This window comes from Nipponia nippon, unplaced genomic scaffold (genome assembly GCF_047370975.1).
Source record: "Nipponia nippon isolate SJK-2023a ecotype South Korea unplaced genomic scaffold, ASM4737097v1 scaffold_26, whole genome shotgun sequence".
Lineage (NCBI taxonomy): Eukaryota > Metazoa > Chordata > Aves > Pelecaniformes > Threskiornithidae > Nipponia > Nipponia nippon.
The window spans coordinates 2,311,762-2,337,592 of record NW_028262343.1 but is presented as its reverse complement, the minus strand read 5'-3'; the positions used below and the strand labels follow the sequence as shown (position 1 = coordinate 2,337,592).

The 25,831-nt window shown below is 40.8% G+C and overlaps 1 long non-coding RNA gene across 1 annotated transcript in view; it reads left to right on the top strand.

Annotated features, from left to right (window-relative positions):
- The first annotated feature begins 679 nt into the window (after positions 1 to 679).
- The window catches only part of LOC148055149 (uncharacterized), a 38,245-nt gene continuing 13,093 nt past the window's right edge, over positions 680 to 25,831 (top strand). The window contains exons 1-2 of the long non-coding RNA XR_015705801.1: positions 680 to 871; positions 23,852 to 23,990. This is a non-coding gene — a long non-coding RNA (uncharacterized LOC148055149). The remainder of the gene's footprint in view (positions 872 to 23,851; positions 23,991 to 25,831) is intronic.

Here is a 25,831-nt window from a genome sequence, read left to right as displayed (position 1 = left end):
CCACATGTAGAGAACTGCTAATGTAAAACAACAAGATGTCTCAAACAGCCTGGTGCTAAAACCACAATGCAGAGCGACGGTCGCTAGGACCCAGGACCGGACAGTACCCTGGAGTGAGGGTGAGGGAGGGAGCCCTGTGGAGACAGGGCGGCCTTGCCTCGGCCCCATTCCCCGTGGTCTGTGAAGCGTCTTATTCCCCCCACACACCTACTGCCTGGGGGACAGTCCTGGTATCACTCCTCTTGGTTTTGACTGGTCGCTGATGTAATTTTCCAATTAGCAAAACTACTAACCACTTGTGCCTTGGGAAAGGAATTTGGGAGGGAGCTAAAAGATAGCAAACTGTGGAAAACTAACGGCTCTAACCTTGAAGAAGAGCTAACAAGCCGACAAAAGTGAACATCTTGGCACCAAAGACTGGACAGTGGCCAGAGAAGATAAAACTGCAGAAAGTAGGTGAAAGGTAAATGTGGCGAGGGGAGATCACGACCACCGACTCAATTCAGGACCGAAAAGACTTGCCCCCCCACACCTGAAAGGAGCATGCGTGCTAATTTACATAGCAAGCGAGGCTAATTTAAATACAGTAAACCAACAGTGTACGAAATGTTAATCACTAACCAATAAGTGTAAATTTAGGCGGGTTTATACTAATCATGTAGCCTGATAAATGTGCTGTAGTTTGTGTGTGTTGGGTGTGCTCGTGTGTGTACCGGTACTCGTGTTTACGTTCGTGCTCATGCTCGTGCGTGCGTGATTTGTGGAATTATTCTCACCGAGCACCCTGCGCAGAATTAACATCTCTATAAGAATCTTCTTCTTCCCTCACCGAATACCCTTGTTGGCAGGACCAACGCTGGATCCAGGACTGGTGATTTTCTCTCTCTCTCTCTCTCTTTTTGTTTCACTTTTCCTAAGGTGATTAAGTTGTTAAAGTTGTTAAATTGAAGTCAAGTACTGCATAGCCTACCTTGATTTTCTGTAAAACCGCATAGCTGGGGTGAATATAACTGTGAGAGGGTTGGCGGGTATCGAATATTTGTACTCAATATTTGTCTCTATAGAAGCTTTCTATTAAAGCTGGTGTTTGTGTACGGACCTTGAGTGTTGGCCCACCTTAATCCACACCGAGAGGATTTGCGAATCTTTGTCACTCCTCCCCCCTCCTCCCCAGGTGGGACGTGACACCACACCACACTAAGACAGACTTTCCCATTCTGCGAGGACCCTAAAAACCAAGCCTATCTGAAGTTTAACAGGGTCTAGACACAGGAAACCTTCTATAATGAAGTCTGCTTCTAAGCTCAGGGTTACAGAAGACTTCTTTTTTAATATTAAAAATTGTGGTATTATGCCCAAGGAAACCATAGACAAAATTTATAATCTTAAAAAAACCCAAACCACAATCAAAAGAGTCTCTACCCCACAAATTAAAGAGATAATTAATTTCTTTTCCCTTATATCAATCCAATTAAGCTTAAATGATGAAAAATTCACATAAAAACAAAACTATAAAACTTCTTAAAAATAAGAAGATGAAATTCCATGTTAAACATACAAATGACAGTTTAAAATAAGCACAACAATACACAATAATGGTCAATATTTTGTCAGAGCTAGCAATTAAAATAAATATTTCAAATTTGTTTCTTCCATTTATTCCTCAAGAGCCAGGCTACTTTCCATGATTCATGGCTTTAGGTATATATGTTCAAAGACTTGCTATTTTTCTCCTAAAAGTCCTTATTCTTTTAGGTAATTTTCTTCAGGCCTAACCCCCCCTTCCCCATCAGTTATGTCAGTCTCAACTTCTGAGCACTTAAATTGAGAAATAATTCAATAATTAATCCTAAAAATGTAATCTTGAGACTAGTACATAAGTACTGGTTTATAAATAACTTCACTATGACTGAAGCCCATGAGCAATCTGAAGTCACCATTTTTTTCCAGTCTTAATTAAACACCAAGAAATTTTTTTCCTGTAACCTGCAATTGTCTGAAACAAAGCTGAGCAGCCCTGAAAGTCACTGGGTTTTTTGTGAGACTACAGCTCCCAGCTCCATTTTGCTCTCTACAATGACCGTTGAAACTTCTGACCAAGTCAGCTGTTTTTAGAAGACACCCTCCAACATGGCACACACATTTGGTGGTGGATCTATATACCAGGACACCTGAAGCAGTCATTGCTTCCTGTGATCTTTGTCTCCTTGTGGAAACAGGGATGGCTGAACAGCTTGAAAAATCAGTTCCTAAACTGCTAGACTGCAGCTCAATGCATTCATGCAAACCTACAGCAACTTTGTTTTAAACATCTTCATGTATTAGGCTGTAAGTTGTAATGGTCCAGGAGCTATTTTGCAAACAACTCAGCAGTCCCAACAACTCCTGTGAAAAGGGCAGGGCAAAACATTTAAGCTGTAACGCATCACAGTGTTATCTGCCATCAAATATGTCGTTACCCAGAAAATTGTTGGAATTGTTCTTCCCACTTAGTTCCAAGTAGGTATTTTCACTCCAGAATACAGGTGTCTTGCTCTCATTCCGGTTAATACATGTTAAAGCTGAATACAGTTCATGAAAAAAAGGTTATTCAGAAACTGTTATTCACAAATAACTACTTCAAAAACAGCCTCTAAGTATTTCAAGACTAATAGGATAAATCAAGGACATTCTTCCTCGCAGTGTTCATGATCAGAATTAAAAATTCTACCCTTCAGGGAAGCTAAAAATAGGAATATAAAACTAAGTATTCTTGGTTAATGGGTAACTCTGTTAAAGTTTTGCAAGAATTTTAAGCATATTGCTCAAAAAAGGATTTTCCTCCATAACTGGTAAGTTTTCCAAATTTTTCTTTAGGTTTCTAAAGGCACAAGAAATCAGTTCAAAACGTTAAACCATCACTTGCTGGGAGTTAGCTCAACTTGAACAAAAGCAGCATATGTTTCTCAAAAAGTAAGGTAAATTTTAGTGAATGAAAATGCAAATATGCATTTTAGCAGTCTTTAATGTATTAATCTGATAGGGTTAATTTCCATTTTCCTGCATCAGCTTTATTTATAAAGTGTCATGCCCTATAAATATACTGTTATTTTGTATAGTCAAGCACCCTCTTAATAAATGTCATTAATATGTAAATTTAAGTCAATCAGTCTTCTCCCTGACAGCGCCATGAATTCCTAGTGCACTGTATAATTGGCTTTGACTTGGCATCCATTATTTATCAAAGATGTTAGAAAAATTATGGAAAATGCAGTGGCAATTGATATGACTGCAATTTACTTTGTCAACACTTAATTGTTCCTCAAATCATACATTTACATACAAACAGCCTAAATACTGATCCATAATGATGCAAATAAACTAAATTAAAAATCTCTTCTACTGCACAAGATGCCCTGTTGTCTGTGTTCATTTAAGAACCTATTGACATGCATTTCAACTAGCTCCAGAAAAAAATTCTGCTAATTTAATTGCTGAGTAGGCAGACAAACTAAATTTTGCACTGAAGCTCATGAAAGTGGAAACAGTGTTATTAATACTATACCACTGATGAACAATTATAGGTTGACACAGGCAGTATTGTTACACAAACCTTTTGCATTCCTACAGCAGAAGCCACAGCAACTGTCATCCATCTAGTTTAAAAGAAAAAAATATATTACAGTCTTAAAGAAACCTAGTCCCATCAAGGCCTCCAACCTCTCAGTCCAAGACAGGAGGTCATCCTCCTCTTCTACTCTTCCTTTGTCCAATCACAGACTAAAACTGTGTTAAAACAATTATGAAACCTTATCTTCAGATAATTATCTGAATTATCAATACTGATTCTTTTTAAAGTTCAGAGAGAAGAATGCAAGTTACTTTCTTTCAATAAGCAACATGTAATAAACGTTCTGCTTCAAGGACTTTAGGAAAACATATTACTTGAGTGTCTCATTATCTAAAAATACTCCCCTTATTTTAAGAAATTTTCTGGAAAGATGTGTTCTTGAAAAACAATTTAATTTTCATCTGAAATGAAAAAGGGAGTTCCAGAACCCAAATAATAGTGCAAAAATATGACTCTACTTCAGATGTTTTTGCTATGTTTCTAATTTCATAATAATTATATCCCCTGCTTATTTAAGATGAAGTGAATATAGCTGTAAAATAAATCTGGCTGAAATTAGCTGTTTGTCCAAATACATCTCCTTATAATTATTTTCACATAATAAATTATACATCTATTAACACAGAACGCCACTGTATTTCAGTTCCATTCCCAGGCAAAGGGTATTAAAAGACAGTTTGAAAGAATTCAGTGATAGCTGGTCTCATTCTGTATTCCAATGCTGGAGGGGGGGAATCTTAAAAAAATTGTAAATATGTTCTTATTTATGCTAGTTACAAACCACAGTAATCTGCACTGTGTTGTGGTTTAACCCCAGCCAGCAACTAAGCACCACACAGCCGCTCGCTCACTCCCCACCGGTGGGATGGGGGAGAGAATCGGAAGAGCAAAAGTGAGAAAACTCATGGGTTGAGATAAGAACAGTTTAATAATTGAAATAAAGTAAAATAATAGTAGCAGTAGTAGTAATAATGATAATAATAATAATATACAAAACAAGTGATGCACAATGCAATTGCTCACCACCTGCTGACCCATGCCCAGCCAGTCCCTGAGCAGTGGTCCCCGCCTCCCAGCCAATTCCCCCAGCTTATATACTGAGGATGACATCATGTGGTATGGAATAGCCCTTTGGCCAGTCTGGGTCAGCTGTCCTGGCTGTGCCCCCTCCCAGCTTCTTGTGCACCTGGCAGAGCATGGGAAGCTGAAAAGTCCTTGACTGGTGTAAGCCCTACTTAGCAACCACTAAAACATCAGTGTGTTATCAGCATTATTCTCATCCTAAACCCAAAACATAGCCCCATACTAGCTACTCTAAAGAAAATTAACTCTATCCCAGCTGAAATCAGGACACACTGGAACAGCAGTGCCTGAACAGAAGCTGAGCTATAGCAGAACTACTTCAGTCTAGAGAAATACAGTGGGGGGGAATTAAATTAAAAAAAAACCCACAAAACAAACGATGACATGTTCTCTAAGGTTCTGGGTTCATCTTATATTCATTACAAGTAGATACCTCAAACATCCTTTTATGTGACTGTACAAAGTCCATCTCCAACTACTGTTGCAAAACAGTATACATATCAATGAATATGCACATCTTTAAATATGAATCATAGAATCATAGAATCATTAAGGTTGGAAAAGACCCTTAAGATCATCGAGTCCAACTGCAAACCTAACACTGCCAAGTCCACCACTATACCATGTCCCTAAGCACCACATCTACCCTTCTTTTAAATACCTCCAGGGATGGAGACTCAACCACTTCCCTGGGCAGCCTGTTCCAATGCTTGACAACCCTCTCAGTGAAGAAGTTTTTCCTAATATCCAACCTAAACCTCCCCCTGCTGCAGCTTGAGGCCATTTCCTCTTGTCCTGTCACTTGCTACTTGGGAGAAGAAACTGACCCCCACCTCGCTACAACCTCCTTTCAGGTAGTGGTAGAGAGCGATAAGGTCTCCCCTCAGCCCCCTCTTCTCCAGGCTAAACAACCCCAGTTCCCTCAGCCGCTCCTCATAAGACTTGTTCTCCAGACCCTTCACCAGCTTCATTGCCCTTCTTTGGACACATTCCAGCACCTCGATGTCCTTCTTGTAGTGAGGGGCCCAAAACTGAACACAGTACTCGAGGTGCGGCCTCATCAGTGCCCAGTACAGGGGCACTATCACCTCCCTGGTCCTGCTGGCCACACTGTTCCTGATACAAGCCAGGATGCCACTGACCCTCTTGGCCACCTAGGCACGCTGCTGGCTCATGTTCAGCCAGCTGTCAACCAGCACCCCCAGGTCCTTTTCTGCCAGGCAGCTCTCCAGCCACTCTTCCCCAAGCCTGTAGAATTGCATGGGGTTGTTGTGACCCAAGTGCAGGACCCGGCACTTAGCCTTGTTGAAGCTCATACAGTTGGCCTTGGCCCATCGATCGAGCCTGTCCAGATCCCTCTGTAGAGCCTTCCTACCTTCAGGCAGATCAACACTTCCACCCAACTTGGTGTCGTCTGCAAACTTACTGAGGGTGCACTCGATCCCCTCGTCCAGATCCTTGATAAAGATATTGAACAGCACCGGCCCCAACACTGAGCCCTGGAGAACACCACTCGTGACCGGCCGCCAACTGGATTTGACTCCATTCACCACCACTCTCTGGGCCAGGCCATTCAGCCTGTTTTTTACCTAGCAGAGAGTTCACTTATCGAAGCAGCCAGTTTCTCCAGGAGAATGCTGTGGGAGACAGTGTCAAAGGCTTTACTAAAGTCCAGGCAGACAACATCCACAGCCTTCCCCTCATCCACTAAGCGGGTCACCTTGTCATAGAAGGAGATCAGGTTGGTCAAGCAGGATCTTCCCTTCATGAACCCATGCTGGCTGGGCCTGATCCCCTGGTTGTCCCGCATATGCCCCGTGATGGCACTCAGGATGATCTGCTCCATAACTTTCCCTGGCACCGAGGTCAGGCTGACAGGCCTGTAGTTCCCCGGATCCTCCTTCCGACCCTTCTTGTAGAGGGGCGTCACATTAGCTAACTTCCAGTCAACTGGGACCTCTCCGGTTGCCCAGGACTGCTGGTAAATGATGGAAAGTGGCTTGGCAAGCTCCTCCGCCAGCTCCCTCAGTATCCTCGGGTGGATCCCATCTGGCCCCATAGACTTGTGGGCACCCAGGTGGAGGAACAGGTCGATAACTGTTACCTCTTCGATAACTGGGGCTTCATTTTGCTTCCTATCTCCATCTCCCAGCTCAGGGGCCTGAATACCCTGAGGATAACCAGTCTGAAATTAAATTATAAAACTTAACAGTTGTAACACCCCAAGACTGTAATAAATGCAAACAAACAGAGCTGTGGAGCAATTTTATACTGTTCTTTCCACAAGTATTCTGTCTTTTAATTGAAATTGTTATTCAGAGTTAAATCCCTATTGAAACCAACATTTATAGCATCAATTTCTTGATCTCTAGTTTTTCTGTTGCTAGAAGTGATAGGATTTATATTTTAAATATCCTTTTTCATAAATTTTAAATAAGAGTATACTCATACTTACATAATAAAAATAAAAATACCCCCTTTTTTTTTTTTACACTGTACATTTCAAAAACACATATGCAAGTCTCCACACAGTCCCTCAGCACATTACATTACTTGCCTGAGCTTTGTTAATGTTCAGCATGCTGTGATAGTGGTTATTCAGATCTACAATGAAAGCAGATTCTACCCAGTTTCAGGACAGAATGGCAAACCTTTTTAACTCTGACTCTGTCCTGGTTTCAGCTGGGATAGAGTTAATTTTTTTCCTAGTAGCTGGTATAGTGCTGTGTTTTGGATTTAGGATGAGAATAATGTTGATAACACACTGATGTTTTAGTTGTTGCTAAGTAGTGCTTACACTAGTCAAGGACTTTTCAGCTTCCCATGCTCTGCCAGGTACACAAGAAGCTGGGAGGGAGCAGAGCCAGGACAGCTGACCCAGACTGGCCAAAGGGCTATTCCATACCGTATGACGTCATGCTCAGCAATATAAAGTTGGGGGAAGAAGAAGGAAGGGGGGGACTTTCGGTGTGATGGCGTTCGTCTTCCCAAGTAACCGTTATGCGTGATGGAGCCCTGCTTTCCTGGAGATGGCTGAACACCTGCCTGCCCATGGGAAGTAGTGAATTAATTCCTTGCTTTGCTTTGCTTGCGCACACAGCTTTTGCTTTACCTATTAAACTGTTTTTATCTCAACCCACGAGTTTTCTCACTTTTACTCTTCTGATTCTCTCCTATCCCACCGGGGGGAGTGAGCGAGCGGCTGTGTGGTGCTTAGTTGCCGGCTGGGGTTAAACCACGACGGTCTCACAAAAAAAAAAAAAATCTCCTACAAGAACCACGTCACTCAAAGAGCCACAGAAAAAGAACTCTCTCTCCTGCCAATGGGATGTGCCCAGGGTAAATCACAACAGGTTATAGTCTGGAAGAATTCTCATGCTCTGCAGAAGGGTGGATGCCTTGTGTTAGTGAAGCCTTAAAGAGCTAACTTATGCATTTGACTTCTAGTTTTATTAAAGTCTGCATAAAAACACATCTTAAAAGACTAAGTATATCCAACAATGGAAATAATTCCGAATGCAAGCACACAATCATAATTAAAAAAAGTCACAAACTTACCTTCTTCCATGGGCTTACAAATTGTGTACATGCATATTGAGTTAACATGTGGATTATAACAACTTAACCCCACTCTTCCACGTCAACCAACAAGTTACAGAGCTTTCGGTAGTTCTTGTGAATCAGATCTATTCTATCTGGACACACTTCCTCAAATGCCATCACAATGCTCCCAGCTACCAGCTAGAAAACAAAATATAAACCAGAAGGTCAGTGTTCCTTCCACAGTTCATCCACAAGTGAGAATCAAAATTAATACTAGCAGTTCTCAGCACTTTCGGATTGTTTCTATTCAGTGAAAAGAAACAACAACAAAAAAAACAACCCTAAGCCCACAGAAATGGCATCTTATTTAAAATAGAATTGAGATAAGTTTATTAGAACGGAGAAAAATTTGCTGTTTCTATTACACACATAAATCTTAGCTCCCAGTCCTGAAGACAGTGCAATGTAAGCATAAATTTTTTTGCTTACAGTTATAGTTTCCAAATAAATTATCAGAGAACTTGCAATTAACTCAGAAATAACAGGAAAAAATGACAAGTATAATACAGTGATGTGCCCGACAAGGTCTATTGGGATTCTCTTATCAACACCAGCATGATCAAACTAAAGAGGAGCTGGGGGTAAGTTTCCCAGCAGTACTGGGATCCAAACTTCTCTCTCAATACGGCTAAATTAACTGTCATGAAATTTTATCTTTAGTGTTTCATGCACACACTTTGCAAAAAGGGCAAAAAAATTAGCAGTACAGAGATACAGTAATACTTTCCCTCAAAGAACACAAGCAGAATTTCTGCATGTTGTTCAGCACTTTTCTACCGGTTCCAAAGTTACAGAAATGGATCATTTATGCCCTGCTGTGTCCTCACACATTTTTTGCCTCTATAAGAAATAAATCATTGTGTATATAATAAAGATCCTCATACTGACTATGATTATAAAAATAGCTTTGTTTTCATGAGAAAATGAAATAGATTCTCAACATTCTAACACTGGAAGGCTTATTCAAACCTTCTGATAGGGTATTTTTCAAAAATAAAGGAAGGAAGCCTTTACTGGGATTCCCGTTAAAATTCTGACAGCAGATTACTTTAACTGTGGGAAAACCGCAAAAGCTGACCATGCATTATAAGGACATGTCATTGTATGCATAGAATTTTTGTTCTTTCTCTTCTAATTGCTTTAATTAAGATTTTTTTTTTGTGTGTTAAAGTACATGTTAAGTCAAACAACTAAAATGATGAGACTTTATATGAAGCAGTTGATATGTATGTGGTTAGCATGCATGCAGTATAGCTTTCTGGCAGCAAATTAGCGTCATATTCTATCTGAACGCTGGGGATCTGCATTTCAACCTCTAAAATTTCCCCAATGACTTAAAGTAAGCAATTAAATAGAAGTGCAGTTTATTGAAATGGTAGTTTTTGAGAAATATTAAATACAATTATATTCATATGTTACATTTTTCTCCCAGTATTTGGCCGACGTTTGGTTTATTAGTATGCGCCCAACATTAAAATTGAAAGAAAACAGCTCAGAATATAGTCTTGCTATTATGCTAAACAAGTTTCAGGCTCTGTGGGGATTTTACGAATTACCAATAATAATAAACATGAAGTTGCATTTATTGTCTCCAGCCCCATCCACAAACTGGTACCTGCTGGTCCCAGCAAGTATACAACTCATTCCAGGAAGCAAAATTTTATTATTTGATACAGCTAAATAAATCACGCTTTCCATCTAAAATAATTTCCTATTTTTTGCTGTATCACAAAAACAATAGGTTTTGTTATGTTGTTGTATTAAACTTTCTTCTTAATAACCTGCTGCAGTAAGCTATTCTGTAATTAAAAACTGCTGCCAGTTGATGCTTAGGTGTGGGTCCAAAGCTCAGCAGAAGACAGTGGTTAACTCCAGGCAAATCACTGTCAGTCCTGAGTAGGTATTCAATTAGGCCAGCTAATCTGGGGAGGGAGAAGAGGAAGGACAAGAACAGTTATACATTAGCAGTCACTTGCAGCAATTTTATCAGGATGCAAAACCCTGAACTACAGTTAAGGCCAACTTCAGAGGACAGTGTGACGGACCTAAAGTTTTAGAAGAAAGGGATGACACTTTTAGACCACAGAGACTTTTTTTGGTCACTGTCCAACGGACTTTATTATGTATATCCTACTCTTCCACACTACAAGACAGTATATGGTCGCTTGACAGGTTTTACATACAAGGGGAGAAAAGGAGGGAGGGAAGGGGGGGAGAGAGGGAGAGAGAGAGAGAGAGAGTTACGACTATAAGAATGGTTGCAGCCTAACATTTAAAAATACCCATTTAGGTTTATAGGTGAAGGACAACACAGATGCTGGTGTCCAACTGTAGTTCTGGAGTGGATACCCTTGCCTTTTACTACTACTAGTACTGCACACGCATTTTGCACACACATTCTCTTTCATTTGGATATGATATAGTTTGAAAGTTGACATAAAATAATACATATAACACTAGTTTAGATCTTTTAAAACTGAGCACACACATTTTAAAAGTTCATTTACTGTGAGTAAAACAACTTGATACAAAGAAATAGTCATACTGAAATACCGGAATTCTAAATAATTATTTATTTCAATTCACATCAGTTACTCAAGTTTACACTGAGAATGCTGTCACTTGTGAACACTTAAAATATACTAATAAAAATTTGAACATACATTATGAAATGCAAGAGGTACACTGGATGAACAAGAATTTTATTCCTGTGGTGAGTCCCTAGATTTAGTTAGATTTTTAGTTAATACAGGAATTGCCATACATCACAACACTACTTAAGATCATGCCCCTCTCCCCCGTTATTACATTTCCAAAATTAAGCTTTTCATTTTAAGGGGGGGAGGGGAATAATGTGAGAATATAAAACAGATTCAAAATGCATTACTAACAAGAGGATTTATCTGAGAAAATTTCCTAATGCTTTCTTAATAAGAGATTATTTTCTAGTTGACACTGTTCCCTCTATAGTATGAACCTATTATACATCTAAACATCAGAGGAACAGCTAATAATCTTTGTTTATTAAATGCTCAACATTCCATAAAAATGTTTAGAATTAAAATAACATGATCCAATCAGAATATAAACCCAAAAAATAGTCAGTTAATTTCCATCTCACTGTGTCAATAGTAGCTTTTTGGACAAAATATAAAACACTCCAACAAAACTAACAATGAGCTCATCAAATTCAAATGCTGCTTTCCATTTATGTATTTTTTATATTAAAGCAATAAACATGGTTCATTTGTCTTCCACTGGCTGCCACGTTTTTCTGTGCTGTTGCTATGATCTTCAGCCATTACCTGTGCTCCAAGGTAAACTACATGAACCATAAACAAAAGTGACACACAATCTATGGAGTTCATATTTTCTCCAGATTATCTAAGCTAGCTGACAAGCTGGTAACAAAAAAAAAAAACCACACTAAGCAAATGGTTCCTCTAATTATCTATAAAATTATGAAGGGTACAAAAATGTTTCCTTGAATCTATTTTGTCATGAATTCTAATAAACGCTGCAAAAAACTGGGAGTTCTGGGTCATCACAAGAAGTGCATCAATTTGATTCATAATACAGTGCAAGTTGGCCTATGCTACCAAGATCCCCCTCTCTTAAATTAATGGCCACCTCACCTGCCCTAATCATACAGCCCAAATGATATTCCCCTTCTTATTTCAATTTTCTGGAGGCAAGGAAACTGGAAAAGATCAGTCATTTATCTTCTAATAGCTGAATAATAGATCTATCACAATAAAACATCTGCACAAACTCAGTATTTTTTTTTTCCACAAAACTGAAGCTTTTACCAACATTACATCAATAAGTTAAGAAAACACTATCTTAGCCACATGTATTGGGTTTACACGTCAAGGTTTTGATAGCAGGGGGCTACAGGGGTGTTTTCTGAGAGAAACTGCTAGAAGCTTCCCCTATGTCCGATAGAGCCAGTTCCAGCCAGCTCCAAGACAGACCCACCACTGGCCAAGGCTCAGCCAATCAGCCACAGTAGTAGTGCCTCTGTGATAACATATTTAAGAATGGGGGAAAAAAAACCTGCTGCGCAACAGCAGCTGGAAGACAGGAGCGAGAATATGTGAGAGAAATAACTATGCAGACACTAAGGTCAGTGAAGAAGGAGGGGGAGGAGGTGCTCCAGGCACCGGAGCAGAGATTCCCCTGCAGCCTGTGGTGAAGACCATGGTGAGGCAGGCTGTCCCCCTGCAGCCCATGGAGGTCCACGGTGGAGCAGATATCCACCTGCAGCCCATGGAGGACCCCATGCCAGAGCAGGTGGATGTGCCCAAAGGAGGCTGTGACCCCGTGGGAAACCCATGCTGGAGCAGTCTGTTCCTGAAGGACTGCACCCTGTGGAAAGGACCCACACTGGAGCATTTTGTGAAGAACTGCAGCCTGTGGGAAGGACTCATGCTGGAAAAGTTCGTAAAGGACTGTCTCCCATGAGAGTGACCCCACGCTGGAGCAGGGGAAGAGTGTGAGGAGTCCTCCCCCTGAGGAGGAAGGAGCGGCAGAGACAACAGTGTGATGAACTGACCGCAACCCCCATGCCCCATCCCCCTGCGCCACTGGGGAGGGGGAGGAGGTAGAGAAATTGGGAGTGAAGTTGAGCCCAGGAAGAAGGGAGGGGTGAGGGGAATGTGTTTTTAAGATTTGGTTTTATTTCTCATTACCCTACTCTGATTTGATTGGCAATAAATTAAATTAATTTCCCCAAGTCGAGTCTGTTTTTCCCGTGATGGTAATTGGTGAGTGATCTCTCTGTCCTTATCTTGACTCACGAGCCTTTCATCATATTTTCTCTCCCCTGTCCAGTTGAGGAGGGTGAGTGATAGAGTGGCGTGATGGGCACCTGGCAGCCAGCCAAGGTCAACCCATCACACCACACATTTGGGTTCTAAACTAAAACAATTAACTTATTAACAGAACCCTACTGCTAAAAAGTAGAGCCCAGCTTTCTTTCCCCATTATCACCAAATACACTGCTTTAGTTTAAAAGATCAAGATCCTCATTGCAAAGCCATCACCAATTCCTAGGATCATTTTTTAATGTTAGAGGTGTCACTTCCCAAGAATCTGTGCTTCATCTAGTAACCATGAAGTCTGTAAAAGAAATCTCAATACTCACATGTTTGTATAAATTCTTTTCACCCCATATTGAATTGAATTCATACTAAGTTACATCTGTTATATTTAAGAATAAATTTTCACACCAGAACAGAACAATAAATAAATGTAAATATTAGAAGTAGTTTAATGTGATTAAAATATTCCCATTGAAGGGGAAAATATTATTTAAGTAGAGGCTAAAGGAAAATTTAGCCTTTGGAAGAGAGTGTAAATCTTAATTAGCAATAAACAGATTCCATGCAATAAGCTAATTTACTATCAGTCTTCACCCAAAACTTGCCTCTATCCCGTACAATATTTCTTCACAACAGAGGTTTCTGGGGACAGAACACCAGGAGTACATACTTGGGAATCAATAAGCATCTGCAAGTCTGGCCAACACGTTTTGAAATTTCTCTCTAACATTCTTCTGTCTTAGAAGACTTCAAAGGCGGTGCTGCACTCTGTATACTACCTGGTCCCAGAACAGGAGCTATAATAGCAACAGCTATGACATAGCACAAATTATATGTGGCCACATACTAACTCAGTTCTCTGAATGGGGCTGAAAAAAAATTAATTTTATCACGTAGCACATGCATTTATATTTTTCACACACACATCATAAAACTTCCTTGTATCAGAGGTATTTGCTCAAATAAATTGTCATGGTTTAACCCCAGACCGCAACTAAGCACCACACAGCCGCTCTCTCACCCCCCCTCAGTGGGATGGGGAAGAGACTCGGAAGGGTAAAAGTGAGAAAACTCATGGGTTGAGATAAGAACAGTTAAATAATTGAAATAAAGTAAAATATTAATATATACAGAGAGGCCTCTTCAACATGAGTCGCCTCCTCTGGCAACACTCTGAAGTTTCGGCCCTCTGGCCAGTCCATGATCATTTCCCAGGATTCCTGGGTGGGCAGGGTTTCCCATTCAAGCCCATTTTGTGATTAGCACGACCCACTTACTCCATGTAGCATCAGTTGCATGATGTGTAGAGGGGACCCTCCCTTTGAACATCCAGCCCAGCACAGGCAATCGAGGTGCCAAAAGGAGCTGTGCTTCAGTACCAACTACTTCTGAAGTGGCTCGAATTCCTTCATATGCTGCCAATATCTCTTTTTCAGTTGGAGTGTAACAGGTTTCAGATCCTCTGTATCCCGGACTCCAAAACCCTAGGGGTGGACCTCAAGTCTCCCCTGGTGCTTTCTGCCAGAGGCTCCAGGTGGGGCTATGGTCCCTGGCTGAGGTGTAAAGCATGTTTTTCATGTTTTTTACCCCTCCAAATTGATCAGCCCACTCGAGAGAGTATGAGGGCGGAGCCCCGATCTGATGACATCGCAGGAGTTGCCTCCAAGGCACCTAATGCCCCTGAAAAGGATTTGATTGATCTTGGGACAGGAAACTGGATGCGCCGTCCCCAATAACTGAGCCGGGGGACGGCCAGTGGGTCCATTTGAGAAGGCTCACAGAAAATAATAAAGGGGACTTGTTAATTACTTTTCCCCTTGGTCCCTTTAAAACCCCAGTTACTTTCTTAGTTGACACGGGTGCTCAGATGTCAGCACTTCGGGCGGATGTCACTAATTGCAATGGCATAGTTGCCGATAAAAAACAAATTTGGGTCACAGATGCTTTTGGAAACTCTAAGCCACAGTCAATGGCTCGAGTCAGACGCTGGTTACCGGGAGACACATCTCCTGTTGAGACCACGATGATATTGGGTACTTTGCATACGAACATTTTAGGACTTGATTTATTGAAGGGGAGAGCATGGAGAGACTCAAAAGGAAGGGAGTGGAAATTCAGACTCCCCATGGTTTCTAAAAGACTTCTACAACCAGCACCTGTGTTCCCTCCTTCCAAAATCATTAATGTCAAACTGTACCCTCTTCCCTTAGGGGCCCGAGAGGGTATAACCCCTGTGATAACCGAGTTGTGAGAGAAAGGGATAATTATCCCAACTCACTCACCTTATAACTCCCCGGTAAGGCCAATCCACAAACCCAATGGAAAATGGCAATTAACAATTGACTATCGGTGCCTAAATGCCAACACAGGCCCCTTGACAGCCACAGTGCCTAACATAGCCAAATTGCTTGCGACCATACAGGAGCAAGCTCATCAGGTTTTAGCAACCATTGACACGAAGGATATGTTTTTTATGGGTCCCTCACAGGAAGCCGACAGAGACCACTTTGCCTTCACATGGGAGGGTGTGCAATTCACTTTCACATGTCTCCCCCAGGGATACCGCCATTCACCGACCATTGCTCACTATGCACTAGGACAAGAGCTTGCTCAAGTCACTCCCAGAAAGGGGGGGGTCAAGGTATATCAATACATCGATGATGTGTTGATAGGTGGCCCCGATGCTGCTGCAGTAGGACAGACACAGATGGAGATAATGTCCTGGTTTCAGCTGGGATAGAGTAAATTTTCTTCTTAGTAGCTGGTATAGTGCTGTGTTTTGGATTTAGGATGAGAATAATATTGATAACACACTGATGCTTTGGTTCTTGCTGAGCAGAGTTTACACTAGTCAAGGACTTTTCAGCTTCCCGTGCTCTGCCAGGTGCACAAGAAGCTGGGAGAATTGTGAAAGAATTGTAAAAGATTGCTTGTAAAAGACTGCAAAAGGCCAATAGCATCCTGGGTTGTATCAGAAATAGTGTGGCCGGCAGGACTAGGGAAGTGATTGTCCCCCTGTACTCAGCACTGGTGAGACCACATCTCGAATACTGTCTTCAGTTTTGGGCCCCTCACTACAAGAAGGACATCGAGGTGCTAAAGCATGTCCAAAGAAGGGCAATGAAGCTGGTGAAGGGTCTAGAGAACAAGTCTTATGAGGAGCAGCTGAGGGAACTGGGGTTGGTTAGTCTGGTTAACACCTGGTTAAGGGATCAGGAGCACAAGTAGTGTTCTCCTCTATCCTTCCAGTTGCAGGGAATGATGAGGGAAGACACAGGAAGAGCCAGCAGATCAATACCTGGCTCTGAGCCTGGTGTCACCAGCAGAATTTTGGGTTTTTTGATCGTGGGTCGGTTTACACATCACCAGGCCTGCTGGTGACAGATGGGGTACACCTGTCTCAAAGGGGGAAAAGGATCCTTGGACAGGACTTAGCAGGGCTCATTGAAAGAGCTTTAAACTAGATTTGAAGGGGGAAAGGGATAAAACCAGGCTCGCTAGAGATAAGCCTGGGGGTGGCACACCAACATTTGAGGGACGGTGTGCTAGCGAGGTCCTTCGGTCTGCTGTCTCAGTGGAGGTAGCGGATGGAGAGCCATGCAGCAGCAAAGACACAAGGGCTATGGATGTGTTAGAAACCACGGAAGCGCCTGAGAATGTTCACGTAGGAATTAGGGCTTCTCCCCCAAAAAAGGTGGAAGGAGCCATAGCCCAACTGAAGTGCATCTACACCAACGCGCACAGCATGGGCAACAAACAGGAGGAGCTGAAAGCCGTTGTGCAGCAGGAAAACTATGACATAGTTGCCATCACGGAAACACGATGGGATGACTCGCACAACTGGAGTGCTACAATGGACAGTTATAAACTCTTCAGAAGGGATAGGCAAGGAAGGAGAGGTGGTGAGGTAGCCTTGTACATTAGGGACTGTTTTGATTGTCTAGAACTTAACCATGGTGACGATAGGGTTGAGTGTTTATGGGTAAGAATCAGGGGGAAGGCCAACAAGGCAGATATCATGGTGGGAGTCTGTTACAGACCACCCAACCAGGATGAAGAGGCGGACGAAGTATTCTATAAGCAGCTGGGAGAAGTCTCACAATTGCTAGCCCTTGTTCTCGTGGGAGACTTCAACTTACCAGATGCCTGCTGGAAACACAATACAACAGAGCGGAAACAGTCTAAGGAGGTTCCTGGAGTGTGTGGAAGAAAACTTCCTGACACAGCTGGTGAGGGAGCCAACTAGGGAAGGCGCTCCGCTGGACCTGTTGTTTGTGAACAGAGAAGGCCTGGTGGGTGATGTGATGGTTGGAGGCTGTCTTGGGCATAGCGATCACAAAATGATACCGTTTTCGATTCTTGGAGAAGTAAGGAGGGGGGTCAGCAGAACTGCTACCTTGGACTTTTGGAGGGCAGACTTTGGCCAGTTCAGGAGCGTGGCTGACAGAGTCCCTGGAGGACAAAAGAGTTCTGAAGGGCAAAGGAATCCAGGAAGGCTGGACATTCTTCCAGAAGGAAATCTTACAGGCGCAGGAGCAGGCCATCCCCATGTTCCAAAAGGCGAGCCGGCAGGGGAGAATACTAGTCTGGCTGAACAGAGAGCTTTGGCTGGAACTCAGGAATAAAAGGAGAGTTTATGACCTTTGGATGAAGGGGCAGGCAACTCAGGAGGACTACAAGGATGTCATGAGGTTATGCAGAGAGAAAACTAGAAAGGCCAAAGCCCAGCTGGAACGTAATATGGCTACTGCCATAAAAGACAATAAAAAATGTTTCTACAAATACATTCACAACAAAAGGAGGACTAAGGAGAATCTCCATCCTTTATTGGATGCGGGGGGAAACATAGGTACTGAGGTACTTAATGCCTTCTCTTTGCCTCAGTCTTTAATAGTCAGACCAGTTGTTCTGGGGAGCAGAATGTTCCCCCTGAGCTGGAAGACAGGGCCAGGATGGGGAGCAGAATGAAGCCCCCATAATCCAAGGGGAAATGGTTAGCAACCTGCTACACTATGTAGACACACACAAGTCTATGGGGATGGATGGGATCCACCCAAGGGTACTGAGGGAGCTGGCAGAAGTGCTCACCAAGCCACCTTCCATCATCTGTCAGCAGTCCTGGCTAACTGGGGAGGTCCCAGTTGACTGGAAGTTAGCAAATGTGACGCCCATCTACAAGAAGGGCCGGAAGGAGGATCTGGGGAACTACAGGCCTGTCAGCCTGACCTCGGTGCCAGGGAAGGTTATGGAGCAGATCATCCTGAGTGCCATCATGTGGCATGTGCAGGACAACCAGGGGATCAGGCCCAGTCAGCATGGGTTTATGAAAGACAGGTCCTCCTTGACTAACTTGATCTCCTTCTATGTTAAGGTGACCCGCTTAGTGGATGAGGGAAAGGCTGTGGATGTTGTCTGCCTGGACTTTAGTAAAGCCTTTGACACCGTTTCCCACAGCATTCTTCTGGAGAAACTGGCTGCTCATGGCTTGGACGGGCGTGCTCTTTGCTGGGTAAAGAACTGGCTGGATGGCTGGGCCCAAAGAGTGGTGGTGAAAGGAGTTAAATCCAGTTGGTGGCCGGTCACAAGTGGTGTTTCCCAGGGCTCAGTGTTGGGGCCAGTTCTGTTTAATATCTTTATCAACAATCTGGACAAGGGGATCAAGTGCACCCTCAGTAAGTTTGCAGATGACACCAAATTGGATGGAAGTGTTGATCTGCTGGAGGGTAGGAAGGCTCTACAGAGGGATCTGGACAGGCCGGATCGATGGGTCGAGGCCAACTGTATGAGCTTCAACAAGGCTAAGTGCCGGGTCCTGCACTTGGGTCACAACAATCCCATGCAACACTACAGGCTTGGAGAAGAGTGGCTGGAGAGCTACCTGGAGGAAAAGGGCCTGGGGTATTGGTCGACAGCTGGCTGAACATGAGCCAGCAGTGTGCCCAGGTGGCCAAGAGGGCCAATGGCATCCTGGCTTGTATCAGGAATAGTGTGGCCAGCAGGACTAGGGAAGTGATAGTGCCCTTGTACTTGGTATTGGTGAGGCCGCACCTCGAATACTGTGTTCAGTTTTGGGCCCCTCACTACAAGAAGGACATTCAGGTGCTGAACCATGTCCAGAGAAGGGCAACAAGGCTGGTGAAGGGTCTAGAGAACTGGTCTTATGAGGAGCAGCTGAGGGAACTGAGGTTGGTTAGTCTGGAGAGAAGAAGAGGTTGAGGGGAGATCTTATTGCTCTCTACAACTACCTGAAAGGAGGTTGTAGCGAGGTGGGGGGTCAGTCTCTTTTCCCAAGTAGCAAGTGATAGGACAAGAGGAAATGGCCTCAAGTTGCGCCAGGGGATGTTTAGACTGGATATTAGGAAAAACTTCTTCACCAAAAGGGTCGTCAGGCATTGGAACAGACTGCCCAGGGAAGTGGTTGAGTCCCCATCCCCGGAGGTATTTTAAAGATGTGTAGATGTGGTGCTTAGGGACATGGTTTAGTGGTGGACTTGGCAGCGATAAGTTTGCGGTTGACTCGATGATCTTAAGGGTCTTTTCCAACCTAAATGCTTCTATGATTCTGTTACTGCATGTACTAATGTAAATAATTTTGATATTTGTTGTGTTTTACTATTTATTAACTAAATTTGCAAACTGGTGTTATTCTGAATGAAATGTCAAGGCTGGATCTGTACATAAACAAAAGGGTGTAACTTCAATATTTTTTTTTCTGTAAATAATTTTCCTTGCTTTGTTAATACAAATCCTTATTTTGTTGATGGTGGGGCCCTAAGATTGAAATGGCAACGTTTCATGTGCTTTAAGTCTGGGGAGGGGGGATCCAAGGCACTTAAACATGTAACTGTGACATTTGGGTGATATCTACTTCAAATTAAACTAGAAGTATTGGATCTTTTTTATGGAGCTTTTTTTTTTGTTTGATATAGTTTTTCTAATTATGTGAACTTTGGGGGTTTGCATCTGAGGTCTTCTGTTGTCTTGCATGCGTACTTTACCTATTCAAAATGTTTTCCCATAGAGTTCCTTGAGCCTGCAGGATCTATTACTGTTTCAATGGGTATTGACTTCTGTGAGTCTACTCAGACTGCCAGTTTCCAGTTATGGTGATTTTTTGGGGAGGGGGGGTAATTTTTTGCTCTCGGAAGGCAAAAGTAGTGTAACTTTGAAGTTTACTTGACAGTAGCAGACTTGCTCTTTATTAAATGTTTAAAGAATTGAACAGTTCACAACATGATGTACACCAAAGATGTTTTTAGAGAAATAAGACATAATTACTGTTCTGTTTTACTTTTATAAGGATTATCAGTTTTCTTCGGTCTTCCAAATTTTTTAGCACGTGATTCTAAAAACACAGATTTGATGGTAAGCTCAAATCTAGGTTTGAAATCATATGTATAAGTTCTAAAACTCTTTGACAGATTGTGTTTGGGAGGTCCTGTTTTTCCCTTGGTGTAAATGATATCAAGTAGAAGCATGAACTCCTCTTGAGAGTTAGAATTACTTCTGTGTTCCGAAGCGTTATTTTTTCCCCTCTCTTCTTTAGATTTTTCTTAATGACACCACCTTGAAGGGAGCAATCAGGTGTGACGTATGCTGGAGTGTATTGTATGTGTTCTTCCTTGTAAGAAATCACATTTAAATCGTATTTAAAAGACAGGTAGACGTGATGCATAGGGACATGGTTTAGTGGTGGACTTGGCAGTGCTAGGTTAATGGTTGGACTTGATGATCTTAAGGGTCTTTTCCAACCTAAACGATTCTATGATTGTATGAAATTGCATGTGTGATCTAATAAGGATGCTAAAGAGGATATAGCCAGTATTATACTGCTATGTGGAAGGCAATTCATTGCTTCACATCTTTACTGAATTACATTCTGCTGTTTTGTATTGTCTGTTGCATTTGTATATGTCCATTTGCTTCCTGATGGCATAAGGAGAGGGAAACAGGTTACTGAATATTCATGGCTGTGAAGGTTATCTAGTGGTAGCGTCAGAAACTCTAAAGCAGGATTTATCCACATGCTGCGCATGATATGCTTAGCCTTGCTACACTATGTTCCCTTCTGAGCTGGGGAATCCTTCTGTGAGGTAATTCCCCAGAGTAGCAGCTGAATTAACGGCTGATGTTGTGATTGACAATTTGGAAGCAGTGGATAAAAATGGTATTGCCAAACTACTTTTTACCTTTCTGGTTAAATATTTTTTATATGATCTTCAAGCCTCAGGATTTTATAGCCTATTTTACATCACATCCCCAAGAAAAGTCCAGTTTCTGTAGCAGGAAGTCTGCATGAGTGAGACATGTACTGTTGGGATCCAAATTTTTATTTGTCTGCTGTTTTTAAAAATCAGTAGCAAAACTCCTGTTGCCTTAGTTCAGAATAGGACTAATCTGGTAGCTAACATATCTTGTTAGCTTGTTAGTATCCTTTTATTATTCAAAATGTGTACAGTTATTTTATTGTATCAGTTAGTTAACCCAGATTAATTGCTGCTCTGTGCTCTGACTAGGGTTTTCTTAAATTCTAATGTTTCATGCAATATTAAAGGTGGCATGTGATTGTTATAGTTGGATATTAATCAGAATTTTTATGAAGATGTTTTTAAAACAGCTGGTTAAAACTATTTTAAGTATGATTCCCTCCCAGACATGTTTTAAAATAATTTTGTCAATTTTTTTTTTGTGTGTGTACCTGATTCACATTAGAAAAAAAAAGCAAAACAAAAAACCTTGGTTAAGTAAACAAATTGTTTATTTAATTTTATTAAATTTATGCATCCAACTTATCCTTCTAACAAGCAAGATGCTAATTCTTTAAATGGTTGGACATTTACTATTTTCTGGCCCTTGACTACCATGAGTAATCGTATTTGATGCTCCTTAATTAGAGCACCCTTTTTTCTTTCCAGGTTCTTTTCCACCTCAGCAATTGAGACAATATATTTGCTTACCATGCTGCTCTCCTAAGTGTTCTTTTGCATGTAAATTAATCTTGATTCAGTTTACACTGTCATGCTGAGTGGTACAAATTGCTTATAACAATAAAACAGCATGAGTTAAAAATAAAGGGGAGTGGAAAGGCAGACTGAATGTGTGCCTTACTTGATAGAATGTTACTTTGCTTTATGCCAATACATTACTCAACAATAATGAATCTTCTGTTCTGAAAAGCATGGTTTAGTTGATTATTTTTTTTTATTTTACTTCAGTGGAGCAGTACCTTGTCTTTTATAGAACAAGATAGACAAACCATTAATGACAAGAGTGTTAAGGTTAAATATGAAGCAATGCATTCACTTCTCTGAGTGCTATCCATCTTTCCATTTACAGGAGCTTGAAAAAAGTACTGGCTTTGTACAAGACTTCCTTTAATTACATGCTGCGGGGAAACAGGCTTTTAACATAAACATTCATTTATTCAGCATTTGCTCTTCAATAGAGCTTAATGGAGAAGGTTTAAATCCTAAATGAATACACACATCTCTCAGCAGTGCTATGTTAGTCCCCATACTCTGCTTAAAAGCAGTTTTAGTCTGTGTATGTAGTTTTTAAAGCTTTTGCCTAATAGTGAAATTAAACAATTTGAAACAGAATGTACTATTCCCAAGATAAAACTGATCTTTCTAGAAGTTGTATGCTTATTTTTGTTCTCTTCAAGAGCAGGTCATGTTTAAAAATATCCTGTTTACTCATGATCTGTTCTTCGATATTTCTTATTTTATGACAGCAGCTAATGCACATTCTAGTGCATTAAAACGTTGGGGTTATTTTTTTAGTTGCTATACTAAGCATCTTAGTGCTGTTTGATCTGGGTTAGAACTGTATGCGCAGCCCTAAAATATTAGCCTTTTGAGACTTTTGCATTGTTTTCATTATTAATGTTATCATGGATTTCAGATGCTTCATATTTCTGCCTCAAGTACTGTGCTCCATTGTTTGTCTGTGTTTTCAGCTACTGAACATAATGCAAAAATATACACACATTATTAAGTTGTAGTTACTGCTGGGTTTTAATCAACATGAGTGTCCGGCAAATCATTCTTCTAAACAATGAATGTTGAAAGGAGAGAAAAGTGGGGCTTTTTTTGTTAAAATGTCCTTGAACTACATTTCTTTCTTTAATTTTTTTTTGTTGTATGTTTGGATATAATCTTGACATTTCTGTTCCATTTTGTCGTGATATTCAAATTATTTTAATCAAATAGTTTATCATGACATTTTAAAGAGATGGATACTAGCTGAATTTTCCAGTTTCTAATGTGATGACTATCTTCATGAACTGAATTGAACTGATGACTACTATCTGAATTTCAAGATTATTTTTAGCAATTGGATATGAAATTATAATTAAATGCAGTGGTTTCATGACTGAAAGATTAGAAAGTGTCTTTGTATATGATCTTACTTAAGCTAGACTTTTCCAAATCAATCTTACTTAATATTTACATTCTTCTTTTAGGTTATGCTTTTTGTGAGAAAGAACCATCTTGCTTTCACAGTTGCATTAGTATCACACATAACATTGTTCAGATATTAGTAATTTATTTCTAGTAATAAGGAATTGCAAATAATACATTAAACTAATTATGTAATTTCTTATAAAATTGTTTTCTCAATGAATGATTTAACTTCAGGGTTTTTTGTTTAGAAGTCCTCTTATTTTGGTTTTCTGCTTAATAAGCAAGCAAATCTTAAAGTATTCATAATTAAATACTTAATGTTTCAGGGATGCTGACAGGAATGAATGAGACATCTGCTACAATAGCTGTTGCTCCACAGAACTCTACTAGACTTGTAATAATTGAGAGGGTAGTGAAGGCAGCAAACCTGACTGTAGTCCCTTCTGGTCAAGATAACATACACAGGTAAGACTGCATGTCATTTGCAGTGTGAACATCTTTTAATATGAATTTGTTAGTTCAAAAATAATCAGCATTTTATAATATTAGGAAAAATTTTATTATCCACACCTTTAACGGATAAGGTGCCCAATTATAATGTAACATAGAATCCTAAGCAGATATTAACTTGAACCTAAGTACTTCTCAGCTCTGTATTTGAATGTGTATATAGAACATCAAATATCTAGACTTTACTGTACACAGTTGGGGGAGTTGTCCTTTCCTAGTTTTGTTTCAAAGGGAAAAGATAGCCATTTCAAAGCGCAGCACTTTCAAGAGTGTCAACACAGTTTTTTGACTTTTGTTTATGTTTCTGAAAGTAAGTGGCCTTATTCGGGTTTATCATCTGTAAGAAGCAGTTTGTTTTTTCCAAATTAATTTTTGATCTATGATATCCAGCTAGTTAAACCTAGAACCCAATTTTATTTTATTTTATTTTCAGTTAGATGAAGATCTTTTTAAATGCAGGTTGAACATTTCCTTCTCCTTCCTATATATGTGCAAGGAAAAACAGTGGTCAGCCAAGAAAGTCATTGGCCCTGTCTAATTCCAGATGTTACTTGTAGATCAATCCATTTCATCCAAAAGGTGTCGTACAGAATGTCGGTGAAATTGATATGATTGTTGATTAATGACAGCTTTTAATGTGGTTGACTCAAAATATTTTGTCCCATGAATCTGGCTTCTCACTTGTGACAGGAACAAACAGGAAAATTGCCATGTGTGGAAAACTAAGTAGACACAAATAACAGCAAGACATTATTGGAAGCTGTTAACCTGGTCTTGGAATAAGTAAATGCATACCTATCCCCTAGCATCTACTAAAACTATTCCAGAGTATGAATTATCTCTTTAGCGCCCTGAATTTTGCTATTTAAATAAGAGCAACGTATCTCCTTTTAAAGCAAAGAACAATGTTTTGCTTTGAAATTTTGCTGACAGAGATGGCTGTTTGGAATGGTGAGACTCATGTAGCCTACACAAGACTAATAACCTGATATTTCTCTTTGTTGGATTTAGTCTTTTTTGCATCGTTGGGCATTTGTATTGCATTGCTTTAACGTTAACCCAGCTGGATTTTCCTATGCATTTGGTACGGTCAATGATAAAATTCTGTTTCAACATAAAAACATGGTACAGCTAGTGTGATTGCACTGAAATGATTGTCACTATTGACACCTGCTCCTCCGTGCAAGAGTCCTCATTTGCTGCATCCCTGAGGGATCTATACAGCCTGCATTCTCAATATCAATTCAAACACTAGGTGAGAGTGTCAATCAAGAGAGACTGAAGTGTCTGCAGCATACAGGTGTTCTCCATCTTTACCCTATCCATCACATGAGACAGTGCATAGGGATGAGTTGTTTTGTGACTGAGTCTTGAAAAGGCTACCTAAAATAACAGCTTAGTTCCTAGCTCAGCCATAGGCTTCTGTGTTGGGTGTGGGGTACACTCCTTCAGAGACAGTGGTTGAAGGCATGTTCTAGTCGGGCTGAAGTATTCAGAATGCTTTAGAGCATCCTGAAGTCTCAGATGTTTGCCTACCTTTTTTTTTTTTTTTTTTGCTCAACATAGAATGTATTCAGTCTGTCGCAGTAGTTACAGAATAGTTTGCATTTATAATGTCCATCAGGCAAAAAAAATGGTTTATAACAACTTAAATGGCCTACCAGAAATGCCCAGCGATGATAAGCATTTAGAAAATAGCCCTTCATTTGCTTCACTGTAAGTAATGAGTTCACAGATACTATGTCATCGTAGTTGCACCTATTTTTTTACTGAGAACAGGAATGGGAACATTAACT